Here is an 18,341-nt window from a genome sequence, read left to right as displayed (position 1 = left end):
GAGTGAGCTCTTCAAGCTTTAATTCATTCAGGTTGAGAACAAAGTTTAATGGATGATATTTTTGCTCAACAATTTAATATCATCCATTGTGCCCCTAGCCTCACCACAAGCAGTCTGAATGGTCAAACATTTGCCAGTTCCAGTTCCAAGGTCAGTTCCTTGATCATTAATATGCAATTTCTCATGAACATTGATCAACGACCACTGATCAATGTCTATGAGTCCCATTCACAGAGAGTTGGGGAATGGCTGCAATCACAGGATTGTAAGATGGGGACAGATGTACCCTGAGGTGCCCTCCACGATTCAGAGATTGACTTTCCCTTTTCACGTAAATGGCCTCCGAACACCATCCCCACTGACACAGCGGCCAGGGAAGCAGAAGAACATCACATCAGGAAGGCTCTGAGTAAATGTGGTTATACCAGCTGGACATTTGTCAATGCTGGGAAGGCGCCTAAAGAAAGCTCCAGCCAATCCAGGAGAGAAAGACAACTGCTGCTTAAAGGAAAACCAGGAGTATGTCAGGAGTATCGGAACAGCTGAGACACATTTTTTCTGAACACCTGCTGCATCAATGCTTTCGTCTTGCTGACACACTCCAGCTACATGAGGTCTAGCATTGTCTTGCATTAGGGGGAACCCAGGGCCACCCACACCAGCAGACATCTCACGAGGGGTCTGAGGATTTCCTCTCGGTACCCAATGGCAGTCAGGATACCTCTGGCGAGCACATGGAGGGCTGTGCAGCCCCCCAAAGAAATGCCACCCCACACCATTAATGACACACTGCCAAACCGGTCATGCTGGAGGACGTTGCAGGCAGCAGTACATTCTACACAGCGTCTCCACACTCTGTCACATCTGTCACATGTGCTCAGTGTGAACCTGCTTTCATCTGTGAAGAGCACAGGGCGCCAGTGGTGAAGTTGCCAATCTTGGTGTTCTCTGGCAATTGCCAAATGTCCTGCACGATGTTGGGCTGTAAGCACAACCCCCACTTGTGGATGTCGGGCCCTCATGGAGTCTGTTTCTGACCGTTTGAGGAGACACATGCACATTTGTGGCCTGCTGGAGGTCATTTTGCAGGGCTCTGGCTCCTCCTGTTCCTTCTTGCACAAAGGAGGAGGTAGCGGTCCTGCTGCTGGGTTGTTGCCCTCCTACGGCCTCCTCCACATCTCCTGATGTACTGGCCTCTCTCTTGGTAGCGCCTCCATGCTCTGGACACTACACTGACAGACACAGCAAACGTTCTTGCCAAAGCTCGCATTGATGTGCCATCCTGGATGAGCTGCACTCCCTGAGCCACTTGCGTGGGTTGTAGACTCCGTCTCATGCTACACTAGAGTGAAATCACCACCAACATTCAAAAGTGACCAAAACATCAGCCAGAAAGCATAGGTACTGAGAAGCAGTCTGTGGTCACCACCACAGAACTGCTCCTTTATTGGGGATGTCTTGCTGATTGCCTATAATTTCCACCTGTTGTCTATTTGCACAACAGCATGTGAAACTGATTGTCAATCAGTGTTGCTTCCTAAGTGAACAGTTGGATTTCACAGACGTGTGATTGACTTTATTAAATTCAGTTCTTTGCATTCTTTTGGCGGTGAAGAAAAACTCAAGGCTCAAAGTGGCCTAACTAAAAATGATCTTTATTTTACATTTCCGGAAATGGAGACTGAGCACACAGCTCAGGTCTGAAGCAGCAGCCAGCCTGATTATTATATACTTCCTCTACACGTCACGCACACTTTAAGTTTCAATCAAACACTCTGCTTAGTTTCACTTTCTGTCTGCACCTCATATGCTCTACAAAGGCATGCAGTTTCCTGTCAACCTGCGACCTAGTTTACACTCAAAGCTGGCCCTCTCTTGTACATAAAACAATATAATCAGCAAATAAGCACTAAGAATATATATTTAAATTACATTGTGTTATTTAAGTGTTCCCTTTGGTTTTTTTAGCAGTGTATATAGAGCACCGTTAACTGATCAGCCTGCAACTGCAGCATCAAAATAACTGACAAATTCGCCCCATAGCTTATAAAATTAAATCTCTTATTTTCTTCTATATACCTGCTGTGATCCAGCAGAACTCCTTTCTGCCTACCTGTTTAGGACTTCTGTGACGGCAGTAAAATTTCCTCCATCCATCACTTATCCCAGCTCACCTGAAGTAAAAATGTATTTATGATCATTATAAACGCTGCATTACAGCAAAAGACAATAATGTACACACACTTTGATCAGGTAATATAGTCTTTAGAGAGCTCATACAAATCTATGTCCTTAATGCAGGAATATCTCAAAAAAAGAGTTGTTTTTATTACAGCAGTTCAGCTGTTGTTTCGCAGGATGGTGTTAAAAATGTAAAAATATATCATGATGTTTTTTCCTTTTTTTCCTTTTTTTCCTTAACAAGGGGAAATTAGTTTAGCAGCGGGAGGATAAAAAAAATAAACAGAACAATACTATAAAATAATATGTTGTGGCATGAAACCCAGAAGGCAGTTGTAATTAGGGATGGGAATTAATAAGAATTTAGCAATTCTGATTCAGTTATCAATATTACTTATTGATTTGTTTCCTTATTGTGTTCTAAATGGCTCAGTGTTGAGATTCACCATCATCTCTAATCATATCAAAGACACTGTATTCATGAAAACTGAATGCATACTGTGCGATCAAATGTTTGTGCCTGTCACTCTGTTGTGACCAGTGTTGGGTTGTTACTCAAAAAAAGTAAATATATCACATATTTCACACAGAACATTTCTGAGAATATAGTACAATAACCATATTATAGTATATTTGTATACACCTAGGCTCCAGGCCACAAACCAACACAAACCCCATCCTAATGACGACACACATATGCTCTTTCTCTTTAACTGATAAAACTGATGACACAGAGGCAAAGATGAAAACCAGCACAAAGAGACTTAAAAGCAAACACTAGGTGAGTCTACTTTAGAAAAATGGACAGGTAGAAGCAAAGCCTGCAGCCCATCTGTTTCTTACCTGTTGAAGTTCAGGTTCTGGCTGCTGGGCTGGGGTTAGCATTCATTCAGCTTTAACGTCAGTGTAGCTTAGCGTTAGCATGCTATCTGTGCAGATGCTTGCAAAGAGCTGAAATTGTGTTTGCAGCATGAAGCATTTATTCTGTCCTGGATGCAATTTCCACTTTACCATCATGCTCGCATCCTTCTGTAATAAAATTCAAAGTGATGTCCATATTCATGCTGTAGATAACGCCCCGATTGCCTTCCTCTGACACACACAGTGAAATTAGCTGATTGTAGGGCAAGTGCAACTGGAGCACAATCGATAGTAAAGCAGACTAACAATTCCAAGGAACTGGCCTGTTGTATAGTAGTTAGTAGGAGTTCCAGAAGTTCTCTACAGGAACTGGTTCCCAATTCCCATCCGAAGTTATCATGAACATTTACATGATCTGCGCCACTTTGTTTATTTCATCAGTTTTTTTATGAATGATTGAATGATCTGACGCAATGAATTATGGGACAGTGTTTTCTCCGCCCATTTTGTAAAGAATGGTAAAGAATGGTCCAGTGATAAAGGAAGCATTGAAGCTCCTTTCTTTATTTGAAGATCAGAACAAACCTTATTATGGCCACCATGCAGATGCTTCCAGATCACTTCAATCATTTAGGAACCTTCCTAACCAAGATGGACAATTGGAATACACAATGAGATAATCATTAGAAAAGCTAAAGAGACAATGTAGGAAACAGAAATGGGTGGGGACCACAGCAGGGAAGTACAAGTTAATACAAAGCACAAATGACAAAAGAGTACCAAAGTAAATCAGGACATATTTAAACAGTAATGATACAAAACCGGCGTAGAAGGGCACACGGGGAAGGCCAAGAAAACAGCAAGAGAATAACCAAAAACTAAAGCAAAGAACTAAGACTCGAGATCATTAGAAATGTGACAATCAAGAATAAACAATGATCAGAATAAGAAATAAAAGGAACATTAAATATTTACGGAAATAGAAGTAAAACTAATAGAACCCAGGACACTGAAAATCATAACTTTGAATATCTTGAAACTACAGGGAGTGCAGAATTATTAGGCAAATGAGTATTTTGTCCACATCATCCTCTTCATGCATGTTGTCTTACTCCAAGCTGTATAGGCTCGAAAGCCTACTACCAATTAAGCATATTAGGTGATGTGCATCTCTGTAATGAGAAGGGGTGTGGTCTAATGACATCAACACCCTATATCAGGTGTGCATAATTATTAGGCAACATCCTTTCCTTTGGCAAAATGGGTCAAAAGAAGGACTTGACAGGCTCAGAAAAGTCAAAAATAGTGTCACGGCTGCCGAGGGGAGCCGTGTGGAGTTAGAAGAAGGACCCAAGATGCAGGCAGTGGATAAGATGCCGGTGAGTTTATTTATACAGGGGTGAGAAGGCAAACAGGCAAGAGGGAAGACAAAAACTAAAGACCTGAACTGCGAAAGCTAAATGACAAACCTGAGATGATACAAAAGGGGATGAGAGGCAGAGAGACGAGCAGGACACCGAGTAACACAGAGGAACACAGACGAACCGGCAACAGGCAGGAGAACACACAGGGGCTTAAATACACACACCAGTAATCAGGGGATGAGAGACAGGAGGGCAACACAGCTGGGAGGAATCTGAGCTGACGGGACAGGGGAAACGTAAACTGAGCACACTCACATATGACACAGACCTTCACAGTAAAACAGGAAACTCAGACACATGGAACCAGACAAGACATTGAACTAAACAGACAGATTCACAAACAGATGGGGTGACACCATAGACAGACAGATACAGACGCGGACTCAGAGGCAGACTGAATATAACACAGAACTTAAACAATCATCATCAAGAAAATGATAACGAACTAAAAGCGCTGGGTCACCGACCCAGGACCATGACAAATAGTGAGATATCCTGCAGAGGGATGCAGCAGTCTCAAAATTGCAAAGCTTCTGAAGCGTGATCATCGAACAATCAAGCGTTTCATTCAAAATAGTCAACAGGGTCGCAAGAAGCGTGTGGAAAAACCAAGGCGCAAAATAACTGCCCATGAACTGAGAAAAGTCAAGCGTGCAGCTGCCAAGATGCCACTTGCCACCAGTTTGGCCATATTTCAGAGCTGCAACATCACTGGAGTGCCCAAAAGCACAAGGTGTGCAATACTCAGAGACATGGCCAAGGTAAGAAAGGCTGAAAGGCGACCACCACTGAACAAGACACACAAGCTGAAACGTCAAGACTGGGCCAAGAAATATCTCAAGACTGATTTTTCTAAGGTTTTATGGACTGATGAAATGAGAGTGAGTCTTGATGGGCCAGATGGATGGGCCCGTGGCTGGATTGGTAAAGGGCAGAGAGCTCCAGTCCAACTCAGACGCCAGCAAGGTGGAGGTGGAGTACTGGTTTGGGCTGGTATCATCAAAGATGAGCTTGTGGGGCCTTTTCGGGTTGAGGATGGAGTCAAGCTCAACTCCCAGTCCTACTGCCAGTTTCTGGAAGACACCTTCTTCAAGCAGTGGTACAGGAAGAAGTCTGCATCCTTCAAGAAAAACATGATTTTCATGCAGGACAATGCTCCATCACACGCGTCCAAGTACTCCACAGCGTGGCTGGCAAGAAAGGGTATAAAAGAAGAAAAACTAATGACATGGCCTCCTTGTTCACCTGATCTGAACCCCATTGAGAACCTGTGGTCCATCATCAAATGTGAGATTTACAAGGAGGGAAAACAGTACACCTCTCTGAACAGTGTCTGGGAGGCTGTGGTTGCTGCTGCACGCAATGTTGATGGTGAACAGATCAAAACACTGACAGAATCCATGGATGGCAGGCTTTTGAGTGTCCTTGCAAAGAAAGGTGGCTATATTGGTCGCTGATTTGTTTTTGTTTTGTTTTTGAATGTCAGAAATGTATATTTGTGAATGTGGAGATGTTATATTGGTTTCACTGGTAAAAATAAGTAATTGCAATGGGTATATATTTGTTTTTTGTTAAGTTGCCTAATAATTATGCACAGTAATAGTCACCTGGACACACAGATATCCCCCTAAAATAGCTAAAACTAAAAACAAACTAAAAACTACTTCCAAAAACATTCAGCTTTGATATTAATGAGTTTTTTGGGTTCACTGAGAACATGGTTGTTGTTCAATAATAAAATTATTCCTCAAAAATACAACTTGCCTAATAATTCTGCACTCCCTGTAGAGGGTCAGTGGTCAGAGTGATCAGTGTTGGGCAGCCTTCCCTCTTTCATGAATTCTGTTTGCCATGATAACTATGTGAGGAAAACCTATTATCATGATAGCGCTTATTCATCCATAATAATGAGACTCGCTATCAGTATTTCACTGTTTTTGTATCTCTTATTAATAATAATAATAATAATAATAATAATAATAATAATAATAATAGACACATTTTTACATTGACTGGTTGATAATTTCTTACTAAATCACAGAACCGAGGGCAAGGATGTTGTAGAGCTTCTGTGTCGGTAATCGGACTCTTGCGAGGAATGTTATTTTGATTTTCAAAGTAGTCAGTGAGAGTGACAACAGATACCTGAGGGTTCTTCAAATGTCCCGTAGCTCATGTTGTGGTGATTCATAAGATCTTGAGCTACACTGAGCTGTGCTATTGGACTGAATTCACTTTGTAAAAATGTCAAAAGTCAAACAGACAAGAGAAGCAACACATGCATTCGGCTTTGCTTGTGAATGGCTGAAGACACTTTCACAGCACCACCAGCAGCTCGCTCACTCTGTTTAATTATTTCTATACCACTTGGCCCCAAATTGAAAGAATGAATATAGGCCTATATTTCCTTTGAATGTTGTCATTTAAGAGGCTTTTTGTGTGAGTAATAAAGCAGGGGCTGCCACCCTCTGTCACTGAGAAGCAAATCGTTTCCCAGGGAGGGAGAAACATCTGTTCCCAATTGAAGATTCAGCCTGCTGAGAAATGTGTCTTTTCACATGATAATCCAGGACAGTAGAGGTTGAAACTGGGTCCACAATGTAGAGGAACTGAATAATTATACTTCAGATATATGAAAGGAAGGGGAAGGGCAGCTCTCCATACACTCCTTCCCCCTCTGCTAAACATTCTGGACCAGTTGTGTTGAATAGTTTTACACAAATTGCACCAATTACTTGTAAATCAGTTTGTGTATAATCCATGTGCATTATAATTTTATAATTCAATTATTGTTATTGCTACAATTTACTCATTTTATGTAGCAATATGACAAATTTGTTTATAAGTTTAGAAAGGAATATAAGCCTTTCTGATGAGTGATCTAAAAATACTTTAGCATAGCATCGCGATACCGATCTGGTCACTTAAGTGGATTCTTAATCTCAATGAACTTAACAACAGGTGCGTTAGAGGGACAAGAATGAGACGACCCCCCATTTAGTCTCACTCAGAGCTTTCATTTTAAGCCCTGTTTAGCAAATATGAATGGTTTGTCTGTAGGTCAGCATTTTCTTTCAGTATTTTTGTAAATCTTATATTTATGCATTTATTAATACTGGGGAACATATATGAGGCTAACTGGAGGAGACAGAGTAAGCTCAGCTGCATGGACGTGTGAGTGGTTCTTAGATGTTTGCTTTCAAATCTGTCCTCCCATCTCTCTTGCTCTGTATACTTGGTTGTACCACTACATTAGTTGTCTTTGGATTGTCTGTCCCCCTGTCTACTTTCAGTTCATGTTATGACCCTAATCTGTCTATGCTTGGTCACATGGTATCCTCATAAAAATAAAGCCCCAGCCTTACCTACTCTTAGCAGTGCTGAGAGGCAGCAGCTGAAGAGTCAGCTCTTCTCACTCCTACATTGGTGTAGTGGTTTCTGAGTTTCTCCTGGTGCACAACAATGTCTGGTCTCATCTGGCAGGATTATGTAGACTGAGGACAAAGGAAGTGATATCACTCACTGGCCCTTCTGGTTGCCTGATCTAAACCCAATCTGACACCACGCGGTTGCACCTCAGGTTGTCCAGAAGGTCAGGGATGTCCTATTCGAGACCTAGGAGGAGATCCCCCAGTCTGCCATCTGTCATCTCATTAGGAGCACGCCCCAGTGTTGTCAGGCATGCATACAAGCACATGGGGGTGATAGAAACTAGGGGTTGGGGTGGCTGTAGCTCAGCAGGTCACCTACTAACCAGGAGGTTGGTGGTTCAATCCCAGTCTGCAAATATCCTTGGGCACGATACTGAGACCATGTTGCTCTCTGATGGATGCATCAGAGTAAAAATGTGTGTAAATATCAGACAGAAAGCACATAGAAAAAAGTGTGAATGAGGCAAGTAGAGTAGAGTGCTCCCACTCAGAGTAAAAACAGCGCTTTATAAGAACCAGTCCATTTGTACTGGTTGAGATGGCATAGAGTGGGGGCGAGGGATCATAGTTTGAATGCTTTCTTGTTTCGTACTTTTGATCTTTGTCTTTATGATTCTGCATTCTTTATTTCTTAACATGTTTGGGCTTTAGACCTGAATCCTTTTTTTGTTTTAACTCTGGAGTTGGACTAAAATGCACAGGATCTGTCATATCCAATGCTCCGTTATAAGCCCAGACAGATTGAAAATGCGGACTCAGGAGAACAGATTTAATGAGATTACATACAATGCTCACGAGAAGGTAACAATTTACAAAATCATAGGTCAGAGATAAATCCAAGGTCTCCATTTACAAGATCCTTGGGGAGAAAGTTTCTATGATTCAGAGCTTAATGGGACTTAAAGCCAGACTTTCTGACCTAGTCGGTATTGGGGTTCCTGGGTTCAGTGTCGGTTGGCAAGTCGCTTATTCTGCTCCTTGGTGTGCAACAGAGCCAGTCTTGCTGCTTTCCAGGGCGGAAGACACCTGCGGTGATGGTGCTGGATAGATGGAACAGTGCAATCACCTTCAATGGATGGAAACAATGGCAGCCGATAACCTAAGGAAGATTCAAAGGGTAAGAGACCAGTGGCAGAGGTCGGGTAATTTTGCACATATTCAATCCAGGGGAGCTGATTGCTCCAAGCGGAAGGATTGGAGAAAACAGGGCCATCTCCAGCTCTTGGTTCATCCTCTCTTGTTGGCTGGTCTGAGGATGGAGACCAGAGGAGAGAATAACCAAGAGAGATCCAGAAGTCCTTCCATACTCAAGACGCAAAATGAGGTCCACAATCTGAAACAATAAAATCAGAATACAGGGTGGGCCATTTATATGGATACACCGTAATAACATGGGAATGGTTGGTGATATTAAAGTCCTGTTTGTGGCACATTAGTATATGTGAGGGGGCAAACTCCTCAAGATGGGTGGTGACCATGGTGGCCATTTAGAAGTCGGCCATCTTGGATACAACTTTTGTTTTTTCAATAGGAAGAGGGCCATGTGACACATCAGACTTATTGGTAATGTCACAAGAAAAACAATGGTGTGCTTGGTTTCAATGTAACTTTATTCTTTCATGAGTTATTTACAAGTAACGCCGTTACTTGTAACGCCGTTATTCCTATCACTAGTTGCTAATACTCAAGAACTCAAAAATACAAAATACAGAGGACTAAAATACACACCAGGGAACACAGGTGAACTAAATCTGACTAGCGAGACAGAACACAATGCACAGGAAACATGACACTGAGACAAAGATCCAGACATACAAAGTGGACACAGGGAAAAGTTAAACAAAGGCAGACACATGACTAAGTGGGGCAAACAAGACGTGGCTCCTGGTTTCAGTTTGTTCATGTTCTCTGCTTATTTTCCATATGTTCACGTTTCCAGTTTTATTGTGTTAGTCATCTGTCACCGTGCATTATGTATCGTCCTACTTCCTGTGTGTTATTAGTCAGATTCAGTTCAGTTGTGTACTCAAAGCTTGTCCTCAGTTTCAATTCCTTGTCTTGTCAATGCCCCCCCCTCCAGTTCAGCTCAGCCTGCTTTCATAACAAGTCCTCTGCAGTCCTGTATTTGGGTCCCTTTTCTTCACATCCACACACCCAAATCGTGACAGACTAACTTGACACCACATAGAGACAGAGCACGGGGAGTGTAAATATTTCACAAGTCACTCTTTTTGTTACCTTTTTGCAAACTTACTGACACAAACAATGATGACACAAAAATCCAAGGGGAAAGCCCACTATTGGCTTTTCACTGTCTGACAGCTAGTTTCACTGTGTGATGAAGCATTTCTTAGCCACTTTGTGATCGTCCACTGTGTGATTGCCTGCAGCTGTCTTTTCAGGTGGTGTCAGAGTGTGAATTATCTACCTGGACTCTTCTATTACTATGTGACGCAGTATAAAACAACATTGTGAGAGGTGGTCATTTGGAGACCTCAGCATGGCCTCAACATTCTCTTACACTCTTTTTTCTTCCTCTTTATTCCTTCCATCTCCTGCCTTATCCCTGATATTTGTTTTCTCTCTTCATCCCTACTGCACAAGTTTCCAACTAAATTACTGCAGGTACTGCAGCAGAATCTGAGTTACACCTACAAGCTTGACTGGAAAGGTCAACAAGCTGCTTAAAATGAAGAATAGCACTGGAGAGAGCGAAATAATTTACTCTTTTCATCTTTTTCTTATCTTGCTTACCTCTCCTTCTCAGTTGCGTTTTTTAATCCTCCTTCAGTTTTTGTGGTGTGGTCAGGTGATTTTGGTTGTGTTTTCACAGTCCTCATACTGCTGTATGTGATTTCTTCTTTGGTTCATCATTGGTGTTTTTGAAGCATCTTTTTGAGTATGATGCTACAAGCTTGGCACACATGTTTATGGGCAGATTGTCGGATTCTTCTTTGCAGAACCTCTCAGGCTCCCTCGGGTTGGATATGGACCGTCTGTGCACAACAATTTTCAGATCTCTCCAGAGATATACACACTGAACCAAAATATAAACGCAACACTTTTGTTTTTGCTCCCTTTTTTCATGAGCTGAACTTAGAGAAACATTTTCTACATACACAAAGGACCCGTGACTGTCAAATATTGTTCTCAAGTCTGTCTAAATCTGTGTTAGTGAGAAGTTCTCCTTTGGCGAGATAATCCATCCCACCTCACAGGTGTGGCATTTTAAGGTGCTGATTAGACAGCATGAGTATTGCACAGGTGTGCCTTAGACTGCCCACAATAAAAGGCCACTCTGAAATATGCAGTTTGATCACACAGACAATTATTACTTACTGAGGCCCTAATTGCATTTCAAATGTCTTGTATTGGTGTTTGGTTATGAAAGGTGCATTGCTATTCATGTCTACATCTAAATGAAGTTGATCCAACTGAAAAGAGATGATTTTGATTTCTCAAAGAGGGAGCCAGTTCTGATTCTTCTGGAAACTTTCCTGTGACTTGCTCTTTTGCAGCACCTGACATACCAGTACGTTGCCATTTTTGACAGTAGTTAAATGTTATTTCAAGCACTGATTGTAATTTTGGTCCAAGTGTAATAAATGGTGACGTTATACAGCCTGGGGATGCTAGTGTTAAGTCTCACTTTTGCCATTTATAAATATTTATTAGTCATTAATGAATGGTGTTATGCTTTACACTTTACAACAAAGTTCCGACTGATAGTTGTGGATACTTATAATGCATTTATGAAGTACAATATTATATGCTAAAAAATATGTTTACAAATGCTTATTGTGCTTACACGATAGTAACTTAGTCTGAAATGTTTAATATAGCAACTCTAGATGAAATATATAGGTGAACACATTTGGCTCAGTATTTGGCAAGAAACCGGTCAGGTTTTTTTCTTTCTCACCCTTAACTAATGCATAATAAACCATTAATAATGGTTTATTAATCGAGCATTAAGTCAATTTAGACTACGTTTACCACGTTCATTTTCCATTGTTTCGGTCGGGTTGCTGCTCGTGCGGTTCACCAGCCAGTGCTACCTAGCCTGACCTGTCTCCCCAATGTGATGTTTGTACGGCCGGCAAGGTATCTATCATAATTGCCCCTTCGGGATAAATAAAGCCTCTCTGACTTCAAACTGACCTGGTGCTGGAGCGACTGAACAAGACCTTAAAATCCAAATTAATTCGTGAGGTTGACTGCACTTGGGATTGCTGGTTAGACCCTCCCAGTGTTCACAGTGTGGGAAGTACCACAGTTTTCCCTGGGGTTTTATCCAACTAAGATGTTGTTTGAGCTGGGAAAACTGGGAGGAAGGTCCAAGACTGGCTAAGAGTGGAATCCAGCATGTCCTGGCCCTGAGAGTAAAGCTACACACTTTAAGGAGGTTGCCATGGGAAAACACCCCAATGGATGCAGATGAAACATGAACATAAACAAAGGTTTGTGCACGAACTGTGTGGCGATAAACAGCCACTGTTCCGAGGATGTGGAACTTATGACTGTGAAATGTCGCCCATTCTATTCACCTCGTCAGTTTTCAGTGATGTTTGTCATAGCAGCCTACACAGCACCGTATGCTAATCCTAACAACGCACTGAAGGAGCTACACAACAACATCAGCTCGCTTCAGAATAAGCACCCAGAAGCTTTTTACGTAGTGTAAACGTGACAGAGGTTTTACCAGCATGTCACCATACCAACACGGGGAGATAACACGCTGGACCGTGTTTATACCAATATGCGAGACGCATACAGAGCAGTACCCCGCCCCCACCTCGGCCTCTCCAACCACATCTGCATTATGTTGGTCCCTCCCTACCATCCCCCACCACGACGCTCCAAACCCACACAGAAAACCATCACTGTGTGGCCCAATGACGGAGACTCTGTACTGCAGGACTGCTTTGAATGCACAGACTGGCAGGTCTTCAGGGATGCTGCAGTGTATAAGGACAAGCTGGATTTGGAGGAGTATACATCTGCTGTTCTCGGCTACATTAGTAAGTGTGCGGAGGATGTTACCACCACCAAGTGTGTGATGTGCTATCCAAACCAGAAACCCTGGCTGAATGCAGGAGAAAGCCAGGGACGCCGCCTTCAGGTCTGGTGATGCACAGAGACTCAGGAGGGCTAGGAGAAAACTGACCGCAGGGGTCAAGACAGCCAAAGCCACATACGCACAGAAGATTCAGGGTCACCTTTTTTCCCAGGACCCGCGCAGTATGTGGAGGGGTATCAAGTGGATCACTGACTACAAAACCAGGGATGCACAATGCCCCAGGGACCTGAGGAGCATTAAATGCAAAACCAGCAGACTGAGAAACAGCTTCGCTCCAGGAGCTGTGAGACTTCGTGCATAATGGACAAGAACTGTTATTGTAGCACCTTAATCACTACTGACACTTACTGACACCGTCACTTTATCAGTGCTGGTCATCATGCGCTTCGCTGCTAAAGTATTTATTTACACCTATATTTATACCCACACTCTATACCCATACTGGTACTCAGGTTGTTGCACTCTACTTATAGTATTATTTATTGTATTGTTTTATTACTTGTCATTTCTGTTTGTCAAAAAAAAACTTAACTATTTATTTATAACTTAAAAAAAATAATAATTCTGTTTCTTCATTATTTTTGTTTCTTCTCAGTCCAGGACCGTGTGTACATAATTTCGTTCCACCTCATGTTAACATGTGATGCGAATGACAAATAAAACTCCTTGAATGAGCTGCTCTAGCTCCTAAGCTACAGACACCCTATTGCTTCCGGCAAGATACTAACCTCAAATTGCTCTCCAATGCATCCATCAGAGTATGAATGTGTGTGAATGGTAGATAGGAAAGCATAGCAAAAAGTGCTTGTGTGAATGGGTGAATGAGGCAAGTTGTGTAAAGCGCTTTGAGTGTTCAAATAGAGTAGAAAAGCACGACATAAGAACCAGTCCATTTACCATTTACCAAAACTGGCTCCAAGCCCAGGAACATCAGCAGCGCCTGTAAAACAAAGAGACTAGAAACCGTTTCTCTGGTGAGTTTGGTGAAGGATGGGATGGTTACATTTGGCACCTCGGGCCCTAACTCATCTCTATCCTGAATCAATTTTGATAACGTGTAATAAGTGGCTTTATTTTATGATTTGAAGAGAAAACTATAATGAAAATCTTGATAGCATTGATATATAGCTAAAAGTAATGTCTGAGGTAATTTTAAATTATCAACCACGATCATACCTGATGCAGTCTGTAAAAATATTACCAAATATTTCTGTCATTGGAGAAACAAAAGAAGGTTTAAGGTGTGAACACAAGTGTATAATTTAGTAGGTAAAGTCAGATTGACTTCACAGTTGTACAAATGTACAAATAAACTGAATACAGAAAAAAAAACAACAGAAATAACAAAGCAACAAATAACCCACAGCAAACCAGAATAAAAATGATTGCTTCAGACACTGACCCCCAACACACCTTCCACCTCTCCCCCCTTCACCCTGCCCCTCCCCAATAAGACTCAGACCACCCACCATCCCAATCCAGACTCAACGACCACCACCACCCTCTCCAATCCAGACTCAACGACCTCCACCACACCTCTCACCCCCCTTTCCTCCTCCCTGAAACTAAGAATACACACTCAGGATGTGAGCCGACTATTCCAGAAACAGAAGCCCAGGAAAGCCCCCGGACCAGATGGCGTCTCACCCTCCTGCCTCAAAACCTGTGCTGAACAGCTGGCTCCCATCTTTACTCGCATCTTCAACAGATCCCTGGAGCTGTGTGAAGTTCCCTCCTGCTTCAAACGCTCCACCACCATCCCTGTTCCCAAGAACCCACCATCACAGGACTGAATGACTACAGACCTGTCGCCTTGACGTCTGTGGTCATGAAATCCTTCGAACGACTGGTGTTAGCCCATCTGAAAGACATTACAGGCCACCAGCTGGACCCTCTGCAGTTTGCCTACCGGGCAAACAGGTCGTGGATGATGCAGTGAACATGGGGCTGCATTACATCCTGCAACACCTTGACCGCCCGGGAACTTATGCCAGGGTCCTGTTTGTGGACTTTAGTTCGGCTTTTAACACCATTGTGCCTGAACGTCTTTCCTCCAAACTCTCCCAGCTCAGCGTGTCACCAGCTACCTGTCAGTAGGATCACCAGCTTCCTGACAGACAGAAAGCAACAAGTGAGGCTGGGGGAGATCACCTCTGAAACCCGGTCCCTCAGTATTGGTGCCCCTCAAGGATGTGGTCCTCTCACCACTACTGTTCTCCCTCTACACTAAACGACTGCACCTCCAAGAACTCTGCTGTCAAAACTCCTAAAGTTTGCAGATGACACCAACTGTCATTGGCCTCATTAAAGATGGTGATGAGTCTGCATACCGGCAGGAAGTTGAGCGGCTGGTACTCTGGTGCAGTCAGCACAATCTGGAGCTGAACACTCTTAAGACTGTAGAGATGACAGTGGACTTCAGGAGACATCCCTCAACTCTGCTCCCCCTCACCATATCAGACAGCCTGTGTCGACTGTGAAGATCTTCAAGTTCCTGGGTACAACCATCTCCCAGGACCTGAAGTGGGAGACCAACATAAACTCCATCCTCAAAAAGACCCCAGCAGAGGATGTACTTCCTGAGACAACTGGGGAAGTACAGTCTTCCACAGGAGCTGCTGATCCAGTTCTACACTGCGGTCATTGAGTCTGTCCTGTGCTTCCTCCATCACGCCTGGTATGGAGCAGCCACTAAACAGGACAGGAGCAGACTGCAGCGGACTGTACGGGCAGCAGAAAGGATCATCAGCGCCCCCCTGCCCTCCATCCAGGATCTGTACCTCTCAAGAACCAGGAAACGGGCAGGGAAAATCATCACAGACCCCTCACACCCTGCACACAGACTTTTTGATCTGCTGCCCTCTGGCAGACGGTACAGAAGCCTGCAGACCAGGACACCCGACACAGGAAACAGTTTCTTTCCCCTCCCATCTCCCTTCTTAACAGTTGACCTGTCACACTCAGTCCAACCCACTCATTCCACAAATCACTGGTAATGTGAAATTCAGTAGAAAAATTACTGTTAACGTTCCCATTTCCCATCAATGTCCAGTCGCCGATTTCTTGTTCATAGAATCCCAGTAGCGACATTACTGCGTTACATAATAACGTGGCACCATTAAGATCAATGTTTATTAATTTCGATTAGAACCTATTACCCTCTTATACTATGTACTGTAAAATACTCAAATAGTCCACAGCCATAACATTTCAATTTCACATCTTTGAGCGACACAACCAAGATCCAGGTGATTATAACAGTCACCACCTATGACAGCCACCTTCCTTCCTGCTTCAGTGTGCCGCCTAGGCTGCTGCAATTGATGAAATCCTTCTGCGGTTAGGACTGTTTCTGTCTTGATGTGCGATTCTTCTCCATGGTCGGTGGATCATCACAGAGAGGAGACTGATGATTGGTCCTTGAAAACACACACACACAAACACACACACAAAACACACACACAAACACAAAGCACACACACACACACACACACACACAACACACACACACAGGACCTGAGCAGTGCCGCTAAATGACCTCGCCCAATGCGGCGTACCAGCAATTTTATTTACTACTTGGGGGCACATAGCACGAGTGTTTTTATTAGGTATTTATATTTTTATTTTTCTCTATCAGACGATGAATCATTCAAAAAACAACAAAGTTTTCACCTGTCGGCTGCTGCACACATTAAAATTCAAATATGCTCAGAAAATTTTTCATAAGTCTTGTAAATTGTACTGGAAGTGTGTGGGTGTTTGTAGTGTTCTGTCTGCTTTTTTGTGAGGTCTGATGAATCTGTATTCTATCTCCTACGATGCTTGTGAGAACCCCAGTTCACATTGTAGGACCACAACCCCTGTCCGCACAAGTTTGAAGCATTTTGCTTCCAAAATGTGGTTTTAGTGTCAAGAGTTACAATTAGGTTATGTTTAGGTTTTTTACGTTAGGTAAGTGCGTGGAACCCATTAGTTCAATGACAGTCCTCAACTATACTGCTGAATGGGCTTGTTGTTTTTGTTTTCAAGGCCTTTTTTGGGCCACGTTATTTCCTCTGCCTCCCTCCTTCTCCAGCCCGCCGCTCGTTCCACCTGGAAATTGCACGTCAATTTACCACTCCTCTGTTTTTCATCTCTCCACACACTAAACCACTAACACCACACAGGCTGTTCCAGGGAGACACAATCCCCGCACTGCAGTCGACTTAAAAACACTAGGGGGCAACAGAAATCTGCTCACTTCCTCTGCAAGTCACCAAAAGGGCCTGAAGAACCACTTAAAGAGCTTTAAAGATCTCTTGACGTACTTGGTATTTACACATTTTGAAGTGACACATCTCGGCAATGTGACTGGAGAATGTAATGTGGACAAACAGCCGATAATCCAATTTATTTTCTCTCAAAGCATATCTATTGTGACAATGTGCTCTCATTGGTTTCAAGAAGAGATTTGAGGGTGACAAAATTGAAACCTGCTAAAACAAACAAACAAACAAAAAAACCCAATCAAATCAAATAAATAATATGCATTCTCAACAACACCAGAATTTCTATTACCACAGTGGTGAATACTTACTTCCTGCACCAATGCCTTTTAAAAAAAATTTAAGGATGAAAAATGATAAATCTCTTTCTTTCCATATTATTGCCAGTGATTTTTTTCAAAAAATTGGCAATCAGTAGCCAGTTTATTTATATTAAATAATATTAATGTCTTTAGCTTATTTATACATATAGGAGGAAGGGCATGAGGCTTTAATAAAAAAAAAATAAAACAAGTCATAGTTTGTGAAAAGACAGCCAGGTAAAACGGAAGTCTATGATTTATCCAGGGGCTGCAATAATTATTAATCTTTCACCAACTAAAACATTTTAGGGGTTACTCAGTTTTTTCGTACCGTTGTCTAAGAGAAATAGTTCAGTAATCTGGGTCTCAGGCTCATTATCAGAATCAGAATCGAATCGTGTTTATTGGCCAAGTATATTGTCAGACACAATACAGGGTCCGGTAGATGGTGGCTCTCACCACGCAATGTAAATCTCCCACACACACACACCACACCACACACCACACACCCCCACACACACCCACACACCACACACCCACCCCCACACCTCAACACCCCACACCACACCCAAGTGTCGCTATATCTTTTTACCCAAACCACAACATGACCAAAAAAACACACACACCCAATCACCAATGTAACCTACAAAAAACCCCCCGCTGTGGTAACCCAACTATTAAATAACAGATCCAACCTTATATACATAAACTACGGGGGGAGGCAGACATTAATCGGTGGAATGCAAGCCGAAGCATAATGTGACATAGGTGGCAGTTGCCGTCTGGCAGTGGGAGCA

General features: G+C 42.8%; 1 long non-coding RNA gene across 1 annotated transcript in view; it reads right to left on the bottom strand.

Moving 5' to 3' along the window:
• Positions 1-2,273: 2,273 nt before the first annotated feature.
• LOC120719340 overlaps positions 2,274-18,341 on the bottom strand; it is a 17,283-nt gene continuing 1,215 nt past the window's right edge. The window contains exons 2-3 of the long non-coding RNA XR_005692658.1: positions 10,064-10,070; positions 2,274-2,284 (exon numbers count right to left, since the gene is read on the bottom strand). This is a non-coding gene — a long non-coding RNA (uncharacterized LOC120719340). The remainder of the gene's footprint in view (positions 2,285-10,063; positions 10,071-18,341) is intronic.

Source organism: Simochromis diagramma, unplaced genomic scaffold, assembly GCF_900408965.1.
Source record: "Simochromis diagramma unplaced genomic scaffold, fSimDia1.1 OVJJ01000313.1, whole genome shotgun sequence".
NCBI lineage: Eukaryota > Metazoa > Chordata > Actinopteri > Cichliformes > Cichlidae > Simochromis > Simochromis diagramma.
The sequence above is the reverse complement of the archived record's forward strand: the minus strand, read 5'-3'. Positions and strand labels throughout refer to the sequence as shown.